Source organism: Mustela putorius, unplaced genomic scaffold (assembly GCF_011764305.1).
Source record: "Mustela putorius furo isolate JIRA1106 unplaced genomic scaffold, ASM1176430v1.1 tig00003863_pilon_pilon_pilon, whole genome shotgun sequence".
Taxonomy (NCBI): Eukaryota; Metazoa; Chordata; class Mammalia; order Carnivora; family Mustelidae; genus Mustela; species Mustela putorius.
The window spans coordinates 9,627,025-9,646,381 of record NW_025422015.1 but is presented as its reverse complement, the minus strand read 5'-3'; the positions used below and the strand labels follow the sequence as shown (position 1 = coordinate 9,646,381).

The window sequence follows — 19,357 nt, the reverse complement described above, 5'->3', positions numbered from 1 at the left end:
CCCACCGTGCCACCAATTTCTTTTTCTTTCCTGGATCAGATACATCAGTAACACTTATATTACTATTTCTCTCATCTTGAAACAAACTAACTAACCCTCTCTTTCTCTATCTCCTTCTATTTACTGTTCACATTTCTTTGATATGACTTACAGTATGTCTTCTTGAGAAATATAAATCTTCAGATTCAAGAATGATGATGAATCCCAAATGGGACAAAAATAATGCATAGCTGGATCTATCATAATGAAAACAAAGAACACCAGTGACCAAGAGTTTATCCTAAAAGCAGGCAGAGGGAAAACAAAAAAAAGGTAATATACAAAGGAAAGATAACTAGACTGACAGCTGTTTCCTCATAGCAAAAATGGAAGCCAGAGAATGGATGAATACTTTTTTTTTTTTAAGATTTTATTTATTTATTTGACAGACAGAGATCACAAGTAGGCAGAGAGGCAGGGAGGTGGGGAAGCAGGTTCCCTGCTGAACAAGAGAGCCCGATGCCGGGCTCAATCCCAGGACCTGACCTGACCTGATCATGACCTGAGCCAAAGGCAGAGGATTAACCTACTGAGCCACCCAGGCGCCCTGGATGATACTTTTGAAGTACTTTGGGGAGTACTACTTACTCATGAATTCTCCTACAGAATCCTCAGCTTCTGTCATGTTGACTCAGCTGTATCATCTTTACTATAGGGGCAACGACAGTTACAAGGTACCTGTACTGTCTAGCTCACAGCAGATGAATAGATGCTGAATCCCAGTATAAGACTCATTGTGTTCTTCATTGCTCTTGACTTCTTGATTACATAACCATCTTTTGCATTATTATACATATATTTCACATTAAATAAATGTGGCCATATAATTACTAATCTGTTCAATTTTAACATTTCGATGGTTTAGTATCAAAGCAAAAAGCCATTGGATAAATTAAAATGCCATAACTAGTAAAATACTCTAGGTCCAATGACATATTTGAACTATACATTGTACAAATCTATAAACTGTGAACAGATTTACTTTTTTAAAAGATTTATTTATTGAGTGAGTGAGTGAGCGAGAGAGAAAGCAGAGGGAGGGGCAGAGGGAGAGAATCTTTCAAGCAGACTCCCCACCGAGCACAGAGCCCCACAGAGGGCTCAGTTCCAGGACCCATGAGATCATGATCTGAGCTGAAACCAAGAATCAGAAGTTTAACTGCCTAAGCCACCCAGACGACCCTGAACAAACTTACCTTCTCTCTCTCTATATATATATATATATATTTTTTTTTAATTAACATATAATGTATTATTAGCCCCGGGGTACAGGTCTGTGAATCGCCAGGTTTACACTTCACAGCACTTACCATAGCACATACCTTCCCCAATGTCCATAACCCAACCACCCTCTCCCAACCCCTCACCTGCCATCAGCAACCCTCAGTTTGTTTTGTGAGATTAAGAGTCTCTTATGGTTTGCCTCCCTTCTGATCCCATCTAGTTTCCGAATTTACCTTTTGATTAAACAAGTAAGTGGTAAAAACTTTGAGTATATTAGTATTAGACCAGTCATTATTTGTAATCAATATCTAAGGCAATTCTAGACAAGCAGATAGGTCAATGACATGCAACTGAATTGGTTGTATTAAATGAAATTAGGGGCATCTGGGTGGCTCAGTGGGATAAAGCCTCTGCCTTCGGCTTAGGTCATGATCCCAGGGTCCTGGGATCAAGCACCACATTGGGCTCTCTGCTCAGTGGGGAGCCTGCTTCCTCCTCTCTCTCTCTCTCTCTCTCTGCCTGCCTCTCTGCTGACTTGTAATCTCTGTCAAATAAATAAATAAATAAAAATCTTAAAAAAAAAAAAAGAAAATGAAATTATTTAGTAACTGTCAATTGTCAGGAGCTAGTTATGGGATTTTAGGTATAAAATGTAATAACATTCATGCTTGAAAGATTTTTAAATTTTTTGATGCTCAATATCTATCTCCAGATAAATAAAAATATTTTTAAAGGTGTTTATTTTATATAAGTAGCAAAATGGATTTTTTCTGTCTTTTTTTCTTAACAAATTTCTTCATGTAATGGGACTCATACACACACACACACACACACACACACACACAGGCGCGTACACGCGCACACTGTTGCTTCCCACTAATTCCTTCAGTCTCTAGTCCATCCCAAACTAGAACAATCAAAGAGAGAATCTAAGGCTTTGGCAGAGAGAAAAAATTCAGAGAGCCATTCAGGTTATACTATAAAAAAGCAGCAGTCTATTGGTAAGAAAAAATTTTCTCTCATCAAGGTTTCTCTTTGAGAACTAAAGGAACAAAAGCACTCACACCTAGGGAACAACTAACGGGAACAAAGGGTCTCAACATCTCTGCTGCTAACAACTGATCAACCCTCTTATTAAGGCATGCTTTTCGTAAGACAGATGAGGAAGGCTTTGTACATGTTGAACTCTGATATTTGCAGGCCATCCAGGAGACATTAACTGGAAGACAACTGGATCAATCACTTGGAGTTTAGAAGAGGTTTAAATTTAGGAGCTACCAAATCTGGTATACCTGAAGGTGAAAAGTAAACGGGATTATCCGTTTATATGGGCAGAATGTGTGTGAAGAAGATGACCAAGGACGAAGCTCTGATGTCCACTGGTATTAGAGAAGAACCTTGAGATGGAGAAGGAGCATTTATTCACTTATTTGACAAATATTTGTGTGTTTGTTCTGTCTGATACACTAAGTTTGATAATAGGAAGACCAATAAGATGTGGTCCATGCACTTAAGAAGTCTAGCTAAGAGCAACCAAAATAAATACAAGGAAAAGTAGGAGGGTGTAGTAGAGGGGAGATATAGGAGCAAGAGTTTCAAGTGTCAAGTTGGAGTAAGATAAGAACATGAAAATATCCTAATGGAATTGATAATCCAAAAGGTTATGCTGAACATGATTTATTTGCCTGTGTTGAAGGGAAATCAAATTGTTCAAGGTGCTTAATGAATAAGACCTGAGCTGGGGCAGAGTGAGAACCAACCGCTCTTTCAAAAGACTCAACATAAAGAGTTGAGAGATAGGACGGGATAAGACCTGAGCTAGGGCAGAGTGAGAACATAAAGAGTTGAGAGATAGGATGGGATAGATGGAAGTGAGGAGGGCAGTGAAGCACCGGTGGGGGTTTCTGTTTAACATTAGATGGAGAAGATAATCGTATTTCCACACCGAGGGAAAGTCAGTATGGAGATAGAATTTGAATGTACAGAGCACCGAGTGCTGTTCAATGGAGCACATTCCCACTAAGGGGATCACAACGCAGAGTGGCTGGGTGGCTCTGCATTCCTTTTAGCGTTTTGTCTAAAAAATTCTTTTTTGGCATTCAGTCTTATCAGCACCCTGACGGCAGGCAATGAGAACAATGAGCTCTAAGTCCCCACACAACCTTTGATATCAGGACTTCCTAAGGCCAACCTTTAACTCCCTAAGGTGGCAACTGCAACTTCAAGAAAGCATTGAGTGAAGGTCACAGAGAGCTGAATCATGGTAGCGTGGCAATACAAATACATCCAAAAAAGAGATACTAATTTTAGGAGGCTATGTTAGGAGGCTAATATTCAGTAACCCATGACTTGCATTGTTCTCAAGCTCTCAACTCCAGTGTCTCTTATAATAATTTCTGTTAGTGTCAAAGATCCGAAGTTTGACAGGAACACAGTGCTTAAAGTTCATCCCTGTACAAACATCACTCCCCCTCACTGGCTTTGCAGAAATGTTTGGTTGAGTGAGCAAGAATGGAGAGGATGTTAGAGTTAACATGAAGGGAATGGTAAATAGCCCAAGTCCATTTCTGTGCCACACTCATTATTGAGTGACAATGGCTGCTGAGCCTTTTCCTTTGCAGGATTAATGAGTTATTGAAAGTGCTTATGTGCTGTGATGTTACAATCGGTTTTATTTTTAATTTTGCACGTGGGTAAATTTTTCATGCAGATAAAGGCAAGGATAAATGAGGAAATTATGAGTGGTAGATCAACCTTGCCGCACGCAAATGAGATTCATGCTCTGAACATTTCTGTTTGTAACAACACACAGTGTTGATGATCAAATGAAAAGCAGACAATACAAGGTCCAGGTGAAATTTTCAAAACTCTTTTTAAATGAACAATATTAAATTCTGTGAATTTTACACACTGGATATTTTAGTTTTTATTTTTTGAGAGAGAGAAAGTGTGGGAAGGGAGGCAGAGGGAGAGAGAGAATCCCAAACAGATCCATGCCCAGTAGGAAGCCAGACATGGGGCTCAATCTCATGACCCTGAGATCATGACCTGAGCTGAAATCAAGAGTCTGATGCTGAACCGACTGAGCCACCCAGGTACCCCATATTGGAGCATTTAAATTGAGACGTATTTGTAGGGTGTGCCATAGAATTTATTCTTTTTAAATGTAAAATTCGCTGCTTTATAGTGTATTCACAAAACATTTTCACTATCCTCCAAACCCAATACCCATAAATAGTAACTCCCCCCACCCTTTCTTACCTCAGTCCTTAGAAACAACTAATAAACTTTCCTTCCGTATGCATTTGCTTATTCCAGACATTTTGTGTAAATGGACTAATACAGTATGTGGCCCCATGAGTGGCTTCTTTCACGTAACACAATGTTTCAAGGTGCAACCAAGTCTTAGAATGTATTAGTAATTCATTCCTTTTTAATCGCCAAAAAACATTTCATTGTATGGATATACCATATTCTGCCCCTCCCTCTCTCATTGACAGACATTTGCGTTGTTTCTCCTTTTTTGGCAAATACAAATAAAGCTCCCATGAACATCTGTGTGCAAGTTTTGTGTAACCATATGTTCACGATGCTCTCAGGTATAAATGCTTAGGAGTGGAATTACTAGGTGGTACAGTAGCTCTACTTTTTAACTTTTAAAAATGAAAATCTTTTAAAAAATTAAAATTAAGACAGAGTTTTACCAGTTGTGAGTGCCTGCAGCATTTTCCATTCACATCAGCAATGTATGAATCTTCCAATTTCTTGGAAAGAGCCAATGCTCGTTACTTTTCTACTTTTTAATTATAGCTATCCTAGTGGGTGCAAAGAGCTATCTCATTGCGGTTTTGATTTGCATATCCCTAATGACTAAGGATTTTTTTTAAAGAGTTTATTTATTTATCTGATAGAGAGAGACACAACAAGAGAGGAACACAAGCAGGGAGAGTGAGAGAGGGTGAAGCAGGCCTCTCACCAAGAAGGGAGCCCAATGTGGGGCTCGACCCCAGGACCCTGGGCTCATGACCTGAGCCAAAGGCAGATGCTTAACGACTGAGCCACCCAGGTGCCTCATGACTAAGAATTTTGAGCAGCTTTCTATGTGCTACCGGCCGTTTGTGTATCATCTTTGGATGATACCTTGTCAATATATGACAAGGTTAAGTAAAAGTAAATTGAAGAATCTAAAGCTGGAAAATTTAGTGCTAGCAAAGGATGGCTTAATAATTTTAAAATGTTTGGCTTCTAGAATGTTAAAATAAGAGATGAAAAATTTTTAAATTTTGATGAAGTAAAAAAAAATGTATGTTTTTAATTTTGTGGCTTGAGTTTTTGATGTCATATATAAGAAAGCATTGCCTAATCCAAAATCACAAATATTTATGTCTATGTTATTTTTTAGCTCTTATATTTAGAAAAAAATAGTTTAGCTCTTTTATTTAGATTATTGGTCCATTTTGAGTGAATTTTTATGTGTAGTATAAGGAAGGTGTCTAACATCCTTCTCTACTATGTGAATATCCAGTTGTCCCAAAACCATTTATTGAAAAAACTATTGTTTTTTTTTTAAAGCATGCCAAGACAGCTCAATTGTTGTCTTGGCATGCTTGTTGAAAATTTATACATGTAAAAGTTGATTTCTGGACTCTCACTTGTACTGATTTATATGTCTATCTTTAGGTTGGTACTATAGTGTCTTGATTAACAGGTTTATAGTAAGCTTGAAAAGTGGAAAAGGTGAGAAAAAACTCTGTTCTTTTTCCAGACTGTTTCAGCTATATTGTTTTGGCATCTCCATATGAATGTTAGGATCAGCTTGTCAATTTCTGTAAAAAATACATTTTGGAGATTTGATAGGAATTCTATTGATTATATAGATCAATCTGGGGACTACTGCCATCTTAACAATATTAAGTCTTCATAGGATGTTTTTCTGTTTATTTAGATGTTCTTCAATTTCTTTTAACAATATTTTGTAGCTTTTAGCATGTAGTCTGAATTTCTTTGGTTAAGTTTATTCTTTTCTTTTGTAAATAAAGTTTTATTAGAACAAGGCACACTCATTTGTTTAAGTTTTGTTTATGGCCATTTCCATGCTACAATGGCAGAGTTGAGTAGCTGTGGCCATATGAAACCATATGACCTGCTAAGCTTTAATTATTTACTATCTTGTGTTTTGCAGAAAAAGTTTGCTAACCCTTGTTCTACACCTCATTTGTGTTTTACTTTATTTTTTAAATTTATTTTTTATTTATTTTCAGCGTAACAGTATTCATTATTTTTACATCACACCCAATGCTCCATGCAATCCGTGCCCTCTCTAATACCCACCACTTGGTACCCCAACCTCCCACCCCCCCGCCACTTCAAACCCCTCAGATTGTTTTTCAGAGTCCATAGTCTCTCATGACTCACCTCCCCTTCCAATTTCCCCCAACTCCCTTCTCCTCTCTAACTCCCCATGTCCTCCATGCTATTTGTTATGCTCCACAAATAAGTGAAACCATATGATAATTGACTCTCTCTGCTTGACTTATTCACTCAGCATAATCTCTTCCAGTCCCGTCCATGTTGCTACAAAAGTTGGGTATTCATCCTTTCTGATGGAGGCATAATACTCTATAGTGGGTTAAGTATATTCTTAAGTATTTTTTTTTATTTTAATGCTACTATAAATTTAACTGATTTCTTAATTTTATTTTCAGATTGTTTGTTGCCACTTATAGAAATACAATTGATTTTTAAAATTTTTTTCAATTTACTTAATTGAAGTAAATTGATGATTTATTCTGCAAACCTGGTGAACTCATTCATTCGTTCTAATAGTTCTGTAGTACACTCCTTAGAATTTTTTATATACTAGATCTATCAGTCTGCAAATAGAGAATTCTACTTACTCCTTTCAAATTCTTTTTTTAAACTTATTTTTTAACTTTTTAATTTTTTCCCCTAATTTTTCTGGTAAGTCCACTAATACAATGTTGAATAGAAATGGTGAGAAGAGTCATTCTTGTTTTGTCCCTGAACTTAGGAGAAAAGCTTTTAGTCTTTGCCATTAAGTTTAATGGTAGACGTGGATTTTCTGTATACACCCTTTAACAGGTTGAGAAAATTCCTTTCAATTCTTTGTTTGATGAGTTGTGTTTTGTTTTTTTAAGATTTTATTGAATTATTTGACAGAGAGAGAGACAGAGAGAGGGAACACAAGCAGGGGGAGTAAGAGGGGGAAAGGCAGGCTTCCCGCTGAGCAGGAAGCCTGACTGGGGACAATATCTCAGGACCCTGAGACTTGACCTGAATTGAAGGCAGATGCTTAATGACTGAGCCACTCAGGGGCGCCTTAATGGGTAGTTTTATCATGAAAGAGTGTTGAATTTTGTCACATGCTTTTCTACGGCTATTGAGTTAATTATGTGAGTTTTGTCCTTTATTCTGTTAATATCGTGTATCACATGAAATAATTTTATGTTGAACCGACCTTATAGATTCCCAATAATATATCAGAGCTTTGCAAAACCCCTCCATGGACATAGCATTTCTCAGCCTTTCCTTTTAAATAGTTTCATTAGATTATTGTTTGCCCCAGCTATTATCACAGCCTCACATAGCTACAAAGTTAAACTATCACTGGTTATTTCCAATAAATGCCCTTGGATGAAGGTTGTTCACATTGGGGGATCTCTCATTCAGATCAAATAAAGATACGCATTGCAAGTGGAATTTGCCAGGGAACTGCCAGATAAGTTAAATAATTACATTTCTCTGAGAAAGGGACTTTGAAATACCTCCAAACCCATTCTGCCTCCTCCTGTTGCTGCTAGCTGCTGGTTTGCACCATAATTATAAGCTCTTGGTTTTCAAGATTTCCATGGAGTTTAAGAGAGGACGATGTCACAAGCTTGCTGTTCCTACTGAGATTCAGCCATTTTTCTTGAATACATATTACGTGGATTGTTGCAAGTCTTTGGTTAATTTCCTGTGTTCAGGGTGGGGGAGGAAATTTTGACTATATTGCCAGTATTTTCATTATTCTTACGGAGAAGAGGATATTTGAGGTCCTTACTCTAACATTCTCAATATTGTCACTCTCATATTTTGAAATCTTAAATAATGAAATAAATTTATGATCTAACAGCATATATTACATAGTTTGTAAATGAAAAGATCCCTTGCTTTCCTTCTTTCCTTCCTGATGCTCTTCAGTTGTACAATTTCATTGCTCACATGCATCCATTAGAAAGAAAGAAAAGAAGAGCAAAGGATATAAAATTCAAATTGATCTTTCACTTTTCCTGGGTTGCTTTGGTAAAGAATTTCATGAAGATGGAATTAAATCTGATGACTAAATGAGAGATTTGAATTATCTTTATGGTAATTTTTCATGATAATTCATGATAATTGTCATCATATGCTTTACAAGTACTGGAGGCATCATAAATATAATATCTGCTAAGATATAGTCTAGTCAGAAATGGTTAACTCAATCTAACTTTCAATTTTCAGGTAATACAAGGGATGCAGGAAAAAGCTAAACGAGGAAGTAATCAGACAAAGGCAGCAGATGATTTTCACAGAAATCTGGTCGGGATTTTTCAGTAAGTCAGTGTCATAAAAAAGGATAGTGCTAGTTTAAAAAGACACTTACAATATATAACAACCAGATGTACTATGTGGGCTTAGATTAGATACTGCAGAATTGGGTATTATTGAATATGGGTATAGGTGGGACAAAAATTTACGGAAATAGAAAATAGAAATCACAAAATAATAATTACAGTATAGTATCATGTGGGTAAAAAATCTTATGGTTAGGAAAAATCTAGAAATATAAAAATGAAAATGTTAAGTATGATTACTGTTGGGTGATAGAAATTTGATGTTAATATTTCTCACTTTTATCTATATTATCTATTTTCCTAGACTTAACATGTACTACTTTTTAATATTTTAAAACATCTACTTGTTAGAATGGCGGGTTTATCTCACGATCTCACATTAACAACATGTATTTTATGGTGTTCATTTCCAAAACTTCCCACGAATATACCTACATTATGCATGATGTATTTTCTCTGAACCACATGAGGGAGACTGATGCTTTATAAATCCCATTATCCTTTTGGTAGTATAATCTGCATGGATTTTAAGGCAATCTTACAAATATTATCAGACATCTTTGTTACTAGCTAAAGAATTCACTTAATTTACGGGGCGCCTGTGTGGCTCAGTCAGTTAAGCGTCTGCCTTCAGCTCAGATCATGATCTCAGGGTCCTGGGATCCAGCCCTGCATCTCTGCTCAGCCGGAGGCCTGTTTCTCCCTCTCCCTTTGCCCATTCCCCACCCCATCAGCCCCGCTTGCTCTCTCACTCTCTCAAATGAATAAATAAATAACTTAAAAAAAAAAATTCCCCTCAGTGCCTCTATCACATTCGACCAAAGATGCAGTGTCCTTTACTGAGAGCCACAGACACAACTATCACAACACCAATTTTTTTTCCAAGGTTTTATTTAAATTTCACTAAGTTAGCCAACAGTATAATATTAGTTTCAAGAGTAGAATTTCGTGCTCATCACAAGCGCCCTCCTTGACCGATCACCCATTTAGCCCATCACCCAGCCCAACCCCCCGTCAGCAAACCCCGGTGTGCTGTCTATAGTTCAAAGACTGTTTTCTGGTTTGCTCCTCCCTTTTTTTTTTCTCCCTGTGTTCATCTTGTTTCTATTCCTTGCTCCACTATAACCTAGACTCAATACAGCCAGAATGATCCCTTTAAAAGGACATTAGAGCATGGAGTAAGTCGGACTCAAAAGCCATGAACTGACTCCCTACTTCTTGTAAAGCCAAAGTCTCACAAAAACCTTCAAGGCCCTTGATCTGGTCTCCCAGTGTTGCAGGATTGTAGGGTTCTTGTCTCACGGAGTGGAAGAATGAATCTCATGGACACAAAAGGGTGAAGTGAAGTGAAAGCTTATTAGATGAATGTGAGAGCAGAAAGGAAAGAAAAAGTTCTCTAGAGTGAGAGGGGTCCCAAATGGGCTTTTAGTGGCTGTCATTTATTGAAAACTTGACCAGGAAGCTTGAGGCCTTGAGATCTTGGGCCATCTTGGTTTGAGCAAGGACTATGGTAACATCCTTAAGAACTTACTTCTTTGAGGTCTGATCATTTTCTGTGATCATACTGTAGCCCCCAAAGAAAAATAGTCCCTCACATCTTGGGCGGAGCGGGGCGGGGGGGTGTCTATTGCTTATCTCTGTTTCACTCTCTTCTGGTGCTTCTGTCTGCCAGGAATAGATTCAGAGCCTAGTTAGGGGCCCCCTACCCCTCTCTGCCTGTACCTTAACCCTTTCCTTACTTGCCATTACCTCTTTGTCTCTCCTGCTATTTTCCCCACCACTCACTCCGCCCCAGCCACACTGGTTTTCTTGTCCTGCCTTGAAGCTATTTAACACATTGGGTCTCGGGGGCTTCTGTACTTGCTGCTACCTACACTCTTCCCCTAGATAGCCACTCTGCTAACTTCTTCAAGTCTGCTCAAATGGTGTCTTCTTAAGGAGGCTTACTACGATTTTTTTTTTTAATTGCGAAGTGCCTCTCATCCCCTCCTTCCTGATTCTTTTCTCCTGTTTTATTTATTTTCCATAGAGTTTCCTTTCCATAGCCTATCTTTTACCAGAGATCAAGCAAAACATTTCGTAAAAGTAAAAGGGTTCATTAGAAGACATAATAATAAAGTGAACACCTATGATGAACTTCAAAATACCTGAGGTAAAAACTGATAGAACCAAAAACAGAAATAAATCCATAATCACAGTTGGAGAAGAAAACACCCCTCTCTTAATCACTAATAGAGCAAGTGCTAAAAGAAATCAGTAAGAAGATAAAACATCTGCATGACATTTACTCACTGCTACAGCCCAAACTGCAGAATACACATCCTGTCCAAGTGCACACGGATTACCATCAACACTGGCCACATGCTGGGCCTTAAAATAAAAGTCACGATAAATTTCAAAAAGTTTTAAGTTTGAACACAATGGAATCAGAAATCAGGGGCAACTATTATCTATAAAATTCCCCCAATTTGGAAATTTAATAACGTACTTCTAAATAAATAAAAGAAGGAATCCCAGGAGAAGTGAAAAAGTATTTTGAACTAAGTGATAATGAAGTAACATCAAAATTTGTGGGATGCCACTGAAGCAGTGATTTGAGGGAATTTTCCATCTTTCGATGCCTATATTACAAAAGAAAAAATGTTTAAAATCAATTATCTAAGTTTCCACAATAACGAGCTGGGAAAAGAGCAAATCAGAGGCACCTTGGTGGCTTACTTGGTTCAGCATCCCACTCTTGCTTTTGGCTCAGGTCATGATCTCAGGGTTGTTGTATCTGGCAAGTCCCACATCAAGCTCCCATTCAGCAGGGAGTCTGCTCAAATTCTTTCCTTCTGCTCCCTCCCCTACTTGCCTGTGCACACATGTGCTCTCTCTCTCTCTCTCAAATAAATAAATAAATAAATAAATCTTTTTTTACAAAGAGCAAATTAAACACAAGGTAGAAACGAAGGAAATAATAAGGAGAAGAGGCAAAAGTCAGTGTCACATAACAAACAAGGGATAAAATTAAGAAAGACAAAATTGGTTCTTTGAAAAAATTAATAAATTAATAATCCCCTAACAAAAGTGGTAAAGAAAAACAAAAAAAGGATACACAAATTACTATTATCAGCCATGAAAGATGGACCATGACTGTAGATCCTGTAAACACAAGTATAATGAGTCCCTTTCGTAACACAATCCTCCCCCTGCTGCTACCTCCGCTGCTCAGGAGTCGCTGGTCCCACAACACACCATCTCCTACCATTTGCAGCTGCTAAGACAGCCCTCAGGAATAAGTCCCCTCCAACCCCTAATGCATTGCTACTCAGAATTAGTCCCATACATCAATTTTGGTCATAAATTCCCCAATTCAAAACATACATCTGAAGCCTACTAATTTATCAATGTTATATCTCCAGGGCTATTATTCTAATTTTGTAAACCAAACGTAATTGGTGTTCTATGTGGCTGTCATTACACTGAGTTACATTCAAGGAAGCATGATTCATGAGTCCATGAGTTTTCAGAATAAGAATCCAAGCTTTATTTTTCTCTGCCAAAGAACATCAACAAATTCCACAACATAAGCAACATTAATATTTCTCAGAACAGCCTTTCTTCTCTTCCCTAGATCTCTACTACCACTCTGATACTCGGGACCCCAAAGTTTCCCAAACTTTTCTCCACTCTCCAGCTCTGGTATTTTTTCTCTATGCTTTGCATGTTTACCCCATACTACTCCAACATCCTTGAGAGAAAATCTTGCCACTATTTCTGCATCACAGTGGACCAGTATGGGGAAACTATAAGATCTGGTAACTTCCTGATCCTCCCTTGACCCCAGAGGAGTGAAACATAGAGGATTTTCAAGAATGTGATTCTTTTATTCTGACTCCATTTCCCTCAAGAAATTCTGAAGTTTCTCTGAGGAACAAAATTCAGTACTTTTTTACTCTCTCCAGTGTGCAAAAAAGAAAGAAAAAGCAAAGGATACTTTTGATTTTTAATTGTCCCTAATTTTAAATATTCAAGGGTTTTTATAAGAAAAATCTAAAGAGGGAAGGACAATCTACTGAATTGGGACCTTTCCTAAGCATTTGTGATAGACTAAAGTGGACATGATTCTCCCCGTTCCCATAAACACACTCATTTGCAACATGAGTTTGCTGCTCCTCCCATTGAGGTAGAGTCTATTTCTTCACCCCTTGAATGTGGACTTGGACATGTAACTGCTTTGGAAAATGGGACGTCATCAAACGGCATGCAGCAATTTGGAGTGGGCTTGCACAATGCGACTTACTCTCTTACTGTTCTTGCTACTCTCATGTAAATAAGCCGGGACTAGCCTGATAGATGATGAGAGACATGTAGCCTAATCATCCACATGACCCCAGTTAAAGATCACCAACTGCCAGACATGTCAGTAAGGCTGTGTTAGATCATCTAACCTTCAGCTGACCCATCAACTGACCATGGATATGTGAGCCAACCAAGCCAAGTCAAGCCAGACAAGAAGAGCCCAACCAACTAATCATGAATTAATTAAACGTCCTTCAAGCCATGAAGTTTTGGGGTGGTATGTTATGCAGCAAAAGCTAACTGAAACAGCATTAAAAATTATTTAATCATTGTCCATGATTAGTTCAACAGGCATCTCTGTGTGTATAAGGCCCTCTGCCAAGCCCAGGGATCCAAAGCCAAGTTAAGACGTGGTTTCTACCTAGAGGGATTCACAAAATATAAGTGTACAGGTACCAGCAAACAGGTAATAGGAGTGCAGTGTGATAAATACTGAAAAGAGGTACAAGCAAAAAAAGGGTGAGGGAGGTCATAGACAAGAGTGGCTCGGTGGATTGGAATGGTCTAGGAAGAAACAGGTGACATCAGAATTGGATCCTCACCAATGAACTAAAGTTTTGCCAGACAAAGAAGTTAGGGGAGGACATTCTAGGCAAAGGAAAGGGATAAGTAAAGGTGAGAGACATGAAAGTATATAATGCGTTTGGGAAATGGTACAGAAATGTAGCCTCCAGGGGATGGAATAAGAAGTGATGATTAAGGAAATATGGGTCAGATAATGCATTTGGCAATAAGTCCCAACTACCATAGAAATATTATAAAATCAAGTTAATGAGAAATCATCAAATATCACAATTATTATAGTATGAATTATTGCATTTATTTCACTTCCTCCCATTCTCTGACTTTAGACCATGTTGCAATGAGTAAAGCTATTAGAACACAAGGGTCATCTACTGTTTATTCTGATAGCTTAGTTCACACCATCAGCCTCACTCAGTTAATTTGCAAAGTTTTTTTTTTTAAGATTTATTTATTTACTCAGAAGAGAGACAGTGGTGTGCGCAGAGGGGCAGAGGAAGAGGGAGGAGAGAAGCAGACTCCCTTCTGAGTGTGGAGCCTGACTAGACTAGGGTTCCATGACCCAGGAGATCATGACCTGAGCCAAAATCAAGAGTCTGACACTTAACCAACTGAGCCACCCAGGCACCCCTCATTTGGTTAATTTTATTATACTTATTTAACTTGGGGCATATACATACCTTAAGTGGCATATGTGCCCCCAATCATATCAGAGACACAGTTATTTGCAAAGTAACTTAACTTTTTTTAAACCAAGAATGCAATCAATAGTTTTCTAAAGCCAGCTCCTTAGAAAACAGTGGAAAATAATTGGCTTAAAGTAATATGAAAATACTTCTTCCCAAAGTCATGAAAGTAAACTTGTTAATAATTGTGTCCTTTTAAGTAATAGATTTTTCATGATCATGTGTATTTTACTGCACAAAAGAATATTTCTTTAAAGTGTTTGGGGAAGATTTATGCGAAGAACCATTTAAAGCGAATTTCTACCTAAAGCATTTCCTTCTCTGGAACTTCTCCATTTGTCCATGTATCTAGCATAGTTACCTGATTTTAGGATTTGGAAGGGGAGGTGGAGAAAGATGATGAGGGGAAGGGAAGAAGTAGCAGTTCCCTGTGTAGACTTAGGCACGTCACAACCTTCCAGAATCAAGCCTCAGCTGTACCTGGTGTGAGTGGTCAACAAAAGCCTGTTGAACGAACACACGTACTGAAAAATTCAAGCTTTGATTTCTCCAAAAAGAAAATGAGACACTAAATGATCATTAAAGTACCTACCAATCTCAAGATTCAAATGTTTCTCCCATAAGATAAAACAAAAGAATACAAAATGTATACAATGATTCAATTTATTAATTTAGTCTTATGTAATACATCACTGTATTTGCTCTTTAAAAGGAACACAAAGTATAAAACTATAAAAAATGATCCTTAAAATTATACAAATTGTTTTTTCAAAGCATGATTTTAAAAACAGAACTTTAAAAAATGTGATTGAGAAGTTCCCCAAGGAATCATAAGGTAAAAAGTAAAATATGAACAATGACATGGAAGCCAATTGCTCACAGTCCAAACTGTATTAAAATAAATTGTGATGAATTACAACTTTATTTCTGCTTTTGTTAGCCATACTTCTGTGATGGGATTCATGAATTTCATTAGGACCTTTACCTGAATAAATCCATCACATTGTTAATGCTATAAATTAATTCTAAACCATACTTGAGCATTTCATAAACCTTGAGAACAAGGTAATTTTTGGCTTTTGTAATAACTGCAAATTACTTGCACTTTGCAATTGTAGTTAAATACATATAACATAAAACTTACCATTTCAAAGTGTACAATTCAGTGGCATTTAGTACATTCACAATGTTGTATAATCAATATTATCTTGTTCTAGAATATTTTCATTACTAAAACAAAACCAGTACCCATTAAGCAGTCACTTCCCACGATCCCCACCCCTCCCCACCAGCCCCTAGCAACCATTAATCTCAATGGATTTAACTATTCTGGATATTTCACATAAATGGAATCACAATTTGTGGCAGCAAAGGGCAGGATCTTTCACTTAGCATATTTTTCAAGAAATACTATATCCCTTAGCATTTAAGGAAAAACCAACTATTAATGTAAATCAGGGGAATAACAGATACATTGGAATCTAAATGACAACCGAGGTAAGTGAATGAGTCAGTGCAATTACCTTTCAGAATGCATTCAAGTTTTTAGGATTGATTGGTGTTTAAACACTGATCAAGTGAACAATATAATTTTAACATTTTACATGCAGCACAAGAATCTTGAGAATTCATTTCCACTGAATTATTAACCATTCAAAGCAGTTTATTTCTTTATGTCAGAGTTTTTAATCACAAAGCTATTGGAATGTTGTAAGGGATCAATACCTTTCTCTACTTCAAATCTTTCTAATATAAGTCAGAGTTTTTAAAGTTATCAATTGATATAAAAGGCACCCACTTGACATAATTATTCACTGGGTAATTCTACTCTGGAACAGATGTTATACTTATGATTGTTTCCATTTCAACAGCTTGATTTCTTTGAATCAAATAGTTAAACCTGAATGCTGATACTTCAGTTTTTTATCACTACAAATTTGTGAGCTGAGACTTTAAAAGAAGCTGAATATGTTATTTAATCAAATCTAAACTTACTGACCAAAACTACTCAACATATGCTGATTAGAACAAGTTTTTAAAAACTCTGTGTACTTCATCTAGGTTATTTTGATCACCAGGTCAGAAAATTGAAGTCATAGCATAAAAAAGAAGTAATGACAATCAACATGGAAAAGAGGATTTCAGTGAAAATAAAATTCCAGGAAGGCAGCAAAGGGCAGGATCTCCTATCTTCAACTTCAATCTTTTGAGCAGTAACACATTATTGCTACTGTTTTTATCTTAGATCAGTGAATAATAATATAACAATGCTACTCTTTGACTGAAAGGGGCTGGGAAAGCTAACTCTAGTCAGTTCCTTTGCCAAAGAATGAAGCAACACATACATCAACCTATTTATCTGTTAAACGATCTTGTCTGAGAAAAAAATAATTCTAGCAATTTATATTAAAAAAACATAAAAATTAAACCTGATGAATTTGCTTTTCCTAGGAAAGGATAATTTGATTTGGTGAGTTGGTCAGTCTTAAAGAGTTCAACATAAATGCTGTTTTATTACTTTCAAACACACAATATTATCACCACTAAACTAGCTACGTATTGAAGAACCATTTCCTGTCACAATACTTGCATGCAAATAGATTTAAAAAATGAGTTAGGGGATGCTTAAAATCTTTGGTGTTAGTGAAAAGAAACATACTTATGTTGTTAGTTTTGCTTCAGAAATGCTTTTCTTCATAATGAACAATACTCAGACCAGCATGTCAAAAAGAAAAAAACAAAAAACAAAAAACAGGAGATTCATATCAATGACCTTTTACTGTATTTCTAAAGAGCACATTCATGAAGCATCTTGATAACCTATTTCTGTGTAGTTATTAATGAAAAGTCAATCCCCAAATAACACATTTGAATGTCAAGCATTCTGAATACAAAATGTCAGTTCTGAAATGTTCTAAGATACAAAAAAAAGCACCTGAAGATGTATCTCCATTAACTTATCTCAAGATATATCAAAATCTACTTAGCCAATATATGAAGATTATATATGCAAATAAATATATGTAATAAACAATAAATTTATAGAATTTTATCAATCAGATACAAAAAAATAATTGTAAAAACTCAGCAAAAGACCCAGTTTTTACGAAGGATTTTCAGAACAACATCCATACTTAATTTATTTCTACCTTTTTCCCTCTTGATATTACCTAATATTTCTTTCTAAAATACATATTAGGAATCAAGTATTGTAGGCAACAATATTCTCCAAAGTAATTTCCTTATATCTAACTGTCCCTTCTCTTTCATTAGTAAAGTAGAAAAGTGAACATTTCTCTGAAATACCCCCAGTCATCAGTACCTCAGTGTTGAGTGCCTCAGTTTTTTCATCATTAAAATAGGAGCTTTTATCTTTTGAACTAACTTTGATCTTTTAAATCAAAGAAAATAATTACATAAAAGGTGACGCTAGGAAGAAACCATCTGTCTTCTTTTATTTAGAACAAAGTTTACTAAAGTTGGTCTATCCTTACTAACATACCTCAAAACTTATTTGAAATTCAGATTTAGATCAAAACCTAACTAAACCCATCACTGAATTACATTAAATACAGTGGATGAGTCATTGACAAGTTGATTTTCTTTAAAGGGATAACTAATATTCTCTTACTTTCTAGGTCTCAGAAGTGTGTTAAGTGAAACTACTTACAGCAGTAGACAACCAGCCGGACACTTATCAGTGAAATTCTTTCCATCAAAAGACTTCATCCAGTTTACTGAGAGAATAAGGGCCAATTGTTTTCTTCTACTGCAATTCTGAACATCCACATCACATTCTAATATGGTGTGACATGCATGAAACACATTATTTAATGTTTGTATAACTATTGGGAAATTTTTAAAATTAATAAATCCTATGTCTTTTTAGGTTGGGATGCAATGTATGAAGAAATCTATTTTGCTTCTAAATGCCAAAAACTACATTTAGATTGCTAGGGGTTAGCAATATGTTATCAATATAGTAATATAAGCTACCGTATTTTCAAGGGATATGTACGTTTTGTTGAAAATTTCATTATCTTCAAAGTTGCTAAGATCTCAATATCAGTTGTTAGGGGATAGTTAATAATAGCAACTATATTGATAGGATATGTAGCACAGGGTCAAAGACCAAAAAAGATTATATACTTATATACTTCTGATAATCCAGAAACTCAACCTTTAGGTTGAGTTGGAAGGATTCTTACAAATATTTTTGTAGGGATTTAACCCAGTGTTTGTGTACTTCTACTCTTTTTATCCTAGAAATCTATTATGTTCACATGACTCTACAACCATTCAACAAGAGTGAGAATGACGGCTAATCTAAAGCTTAATGCTAATGAATTATAAGTTGCACTGAAATTCACTTTGAACAGAAGAAATGCAAATGAAATGCTAGTAATAACAGTAAATTTTAAATCCTAGTAAATGCTAGTTTTTAAAAAAATGTCCAGCCACCATGGTACCCAATGTATTTTGTCATATAACTGTAAGACTGAGACAACATACATCATAACCATTCATAAATTACCACTACTCTTAATTTTGTAATATACATGTGTGTATATACATAGCCACTCCAATACCACACCATTCAGGAGGACTGGCATGTCCTAGGCTCTTCTCTAAGTTCTCATACTGTGAGTGAGAACTGTGCATCAGAATCCCCTGAAGTCCTTTGTTAAAGCAGATTACTGTTTTCCACCCCAAGTTTCTGGTTAAGTCTATAGAGAGACCCAAGAATCTGCATTTCTAACAAATTCCAGGGTGATGCTGATGCTACTGGCTCAGGGACCACATTCTGGGAACCTCTACTGTAAGGGATCTGTGAGTCTCAAAAGGCAATTGCAGAGAGAGACGAAGAGAGGGGAAGAAAGAGAGAAAATTATATAAAAGGTGACACTGGAGGCTGTAGTTATTAAA

General features: G+C 36.5%; 1 protein-coding gene across 1 annotated transcript in view; it reads right to left on the bottom strand.

Annotated features, from left to right (window-relative positions):
- The window catches only part of EPM2A (EPM2A glucan phosphatase, laforin), a 158,786-nt gene that overhangs the window by 121,006 nt on the left and 18,423 nt on the right, over positions 1–19,357 (bottom strand). The gene's annotated exons all lie outside the window — the stretch shown is intronic.